Source organism: Pinus tabuliformis, chromosome 7 (assembly GCF_031772625.1).
Source record: "Pinus tabuliformis cultivar Carrire ecotype Pingquan chromosome 7, CPIR1, whole genome shotgun sequence".
Lineage (NCBI taxonomy): Eukaryota > Viridiplantae > Streptophyta > Pinopsida > Pinales > Pinaceae > Pinus > Pinus tabuliformis.
Genome location: NC_142293.1, coordinates 696820331 through 696824687, shown reverse-complemented (window position 1 = coordinate 696824687; position 4357 = coordinate 696820331).

Below are 4357 nucleotides of genomic sequence, written 5' to 3'. Positions count from 1 at the left end.
GAACCATCTTGCAGGTATCCTTCTCAAACACTGTTTTTACACCTGCATCATCCATCTTGCTTATGGAAATCATATTTTTGGCTAATGCAAGAATATGCAGAACAAACAAAAGTGTTCTAACCCTTCCACCTTGCAACTTCAACTTTACTTTTCCACGACCAACGATTCTAGCCTTCCTATCATCCCCCAAGAAGACATCACCACCATCATATTTCTCATATTCACAGAACCACTCTCTATGGGGAGTGAAGTGAAAGGATGCACCTGAGTCAATCAACCATGCCTCATGATCTACATGTGTACTTGAAGAAGCCAAGTACACATCCCCACCTTCATCTGAGGTGGTTTTCGCCTTTGCAGAAGGAGCATCATCATATCCTTTTCCTTTGTCAGGAGCTTTAGATTTACAGTCCCTTTTGTAGTGCCCTTCCTTTCCGCATTTCTATCACACCACCTTTACAGGTTTTCGTGGAGATTTAGATCTCCCTCTAGATTTATATCTCCCACTCGATGAATTATTTTTTTTTCTGTTCTAGGACCGTCCTCATACAGACAAGGAATCACCATTCTGGATCTCCATATTTTTCCATCTCATCTCCTCCATCAACAAGGATGAGACTATTTCATCAAACTGCAAGGCAATTGTATTGCTACCTATTGCAATAACCAGACTATCCCGTGAATCTGGTAGAGAACACAACAAACTAATGCACTTATATTCATCTGAAATTTTAATATCAACAGATAATAACTGACTTACCACAGTATTAAATGCGTTCAGATGCTCTGTCACCGAGTCTCCGTATTTCATCCTCAGGTTATACAGCGTTTTCCGTAGGAACAGTTTATTCACCAAAGACTTAGATTGGTACAAAGTCCCTAACTTGTCCCACAAAGCCTTCGCCGCAACTTCCCCTGATACATTCAACAATACTAAATTTGAGACACACAATCATATTGTGCTCTTTGCCTTCCAATCTAACTTCTTCCATTCTTCATCGGACACTCCTATTGGTTTAGTACCCACTGATCTTTATCCACCAACAGATCCTCCATCTTGAGTTTCCACAACTCAAAACTCTGACCATTAAATTTTTCGATCTCTATCTTTCCACTGCTCACCATCTTCTTTCACCACCAGAATCAATCTTGCAGATCTCCCGCTGAACAGGGTCTACCACAGGCCTGAGCGAAACCCCTCAGCAACAAAGGCGTCCCCTTGAAGCCAAAACAAATTTGATACCAAATGTAGGTTTTAACCCCGTACAGAAATTACCTGCATACGAATTCTAAAACACAGAAAATAAGCAATGCGAGAGCATAACACATAAAACACATATACACAGAGATTTTCCCCTGGATCCCAAAACTGTGAGTACTAGCTTTAGTTTTCATTATGTTCCTTTCGATGGTACAATACATATTTATACATGCCGAAGCATCCAATACCATGGACTGAAAACCATCGCGTCCAAAAACATGTGCAAAAAATCATGCACAAAACCATAGGTATGTTTGCCCAACCTAATATAGGGTCCAAAAACAAAATTTTCTGCGGACCCCATAGAGTGGGGTTAGCTGCACCCCTCAAACCCCCTATGACTCCCCCGCTACACAATCGGCGCAACAAATGGGGGGCTCCACCTCCCCTCTAATCCCCCGGTTAACTACGTGGCTAGTTGTGGAAAGAATATAACACAACCCAACAGTCAAGTGCATTTAAAGTGGTATCAAAACACTTTCTAGGGCTAGTTGTATTGTAATGGTGCCTCCCCTTATATCTACCCACTTTCACTGGCTTACCTAGGGTAAACATGAGATGAGGGGTTACTATGACAAGATTCAACCTCCTAGGTGACCTTAAGGAAGTGGAATCGATGAAAACCCACAACAAAGACCTTCTATACTTGCTATAGGACTCTCAAAAGCCTTCCCAGTCATCCCCATGACCAGTCCTTGGGTCCCACTAAGGTTTATACCATTAAACCCATGGAAACTCCCTTGATATGGATAACGGTGCATATGGGAGGCTCCAGACACTCAGACAACAAGGAATGCATGTGTCTGGAGACTTTTCTCCTCAAGCATGTGCTTGTGACTCTGGGATTTGTGCCACTTTTCAAGCCAATAATTCAAGTCACTACCAAGAAACCCTTGTAGAATTCAGAATCCATAATTTACATGACAATAAGACTTTCAAGCCAAAAATTGGTTCCAGGACTAGGCATGATCATCCCCAACTGGGACTGAAATTTTGTCAAACACTTGGAATCAATGCAATCTACAAGACATGAATACAAGACAGAGCATGAATGATTGATAACTCATATGAGGCTTCAAAAGAAGGATCACCACCCTCCTCCCTTATCTGTTTTTACATCAATTAGGTCTTCCATCCTTTATCCTTTCAGTTACAAGTAAATACATGAAATAACCATGACTATAACCAATCACATAACCATGCTTATAACCAACATTAAACCATGTAAATAAAAATGAGATAACAATTATTAAGGCCACATAATAACAAGTACAAAAGAAATAGAACTTAGCTTTTATTAAACATAGGTGGGAGTAAACCAGGTTCAGAACTTCCACCTACTTCCCTACCATAGACATGGCTGAACTAAATCTTTCTTTCAACCAGTCACCCCTGTGCCATATTCCAAGCATGAATGTGGGATCTCATGGATAAACCAATCCAAAAGCAACCAAGGGAATCCAGAGGTTAAACCACCTCCACCCTCACCAAACCATGATCTCACCAAAACTGGCACCGAGATCACAAAACCACACCCAGCTTGGAATGACTCCTAAATCCATCAGTATCCTTGAGGAATTTTCTTCCTCCTTGTCTCTCAGAATTTATTGCAATCCACACCGAATCAATAGGCCCTAAACCGAGACGCCACCGTTATGATTTACTGTGTATGCGGCCAAAACTGGTCAAGGGATTCCTAGGCCTTTGGGAATTTTCCTAAGATCACCTCCACCCCGGATTCTGAAACCATCCGGAAACTCAAAAGCTCAAAACTGAGGAAACAATCCCATCACACCATGGCTATCCGAAGAAAGGCAAGGCAAGGCTGAAAACCATTGTCATAACCCAGCAAAAACCATGCCACCGATAACAAGAGAACCATACACCAACATGCAAAGCCATGCATGTCAAAACCAACTATCAAATCACACATGCAATATGTTACTTGCAAGTATTCCTACTGAAGTTGCTTGATCCTAATCCTCCTTGCTTGATCTTTTCTTTCCTTTCTTTTCCTTGTCCTACCTTTGCTTGATTTTCCTTTCCTTGCTCCAAAGCTAGAATTATCTAAGAAAAACTCTAAGTGTCCAAGAGTGAGAGAGAGAGAATAATGAGAAAGCTCCAAAACTAAACTAGCAAAAGGTTACACTGACCAAACCTGAGAAAAATCTTAGAAAAAACTTAGCAAAATTTTTCCAACTAATCCTTAGAAGCCCTTTTATCAATGAGCCTTTATTTTTTCATTTTCCACTATTTTCCTTCAATTTCATCCTCAAATGCAATCTATGACCTTTCACCTTCCTTTTCTCCTAATTTCCTTTATTTTCATAAATAAATGTGCCAAAAATGCCATTTTCCTTTTCAAAGCCTTTGTTATTTCCTTTTCCAAATTCCTTTAGCCATAATAACCGAAAAGGACACCCACACTAGGATGTCTTGCCCAACATTCAGCTTGGAATAAGTGTTCCTTAACTATTTGGTTGAGGGGAAAGTACCCCGAGGGTCCTTTGGGTTAAGACTCTACCAGACCGAAAATTGCTTATTCAAAGAAACACACACACAGCCATTATCTTTACTATAAGCAAATTCTAATGTTTAGGGTACGTACCGAAGGTCCTACGTTCGAGAAGGCCTTTAGGGTCCAAACCCTTCTTGGAGTTCCCTTCTTCTCCTTTGACCTGCAAAACAAACAAATCAAAGAACACAACAGTACATGGACAAATACTTATACATAAATCATCTTCATGCTATAAAGTTAGTTATAAAAATCTTTAAGTAACTACTTGCATAAGAATTCAAGACAAGAATCTCATAAGCATAAAGAAAGATTGTTTCGGGAACCAAGACATGTTTCTTTATATAAAGGCAAGTAAAGTACATATAACGGAAAGATTTCACCTGAAACACCTTCAGCAAGCTCCAAGCAAAGCTTCCTCCCGGATTCGTTCCAGCCTCAAGCCTCCAACAAGAGCTCCTTCCAAGTCTTACTCAATGATGATATAAAGGATGAATGATCACCAATACACATGGAAACAAGGGTTTCCTATGTAAAATGGGGGAAGTGCAGAAAGCACCAAGGACTTCAGACCTGGTCTA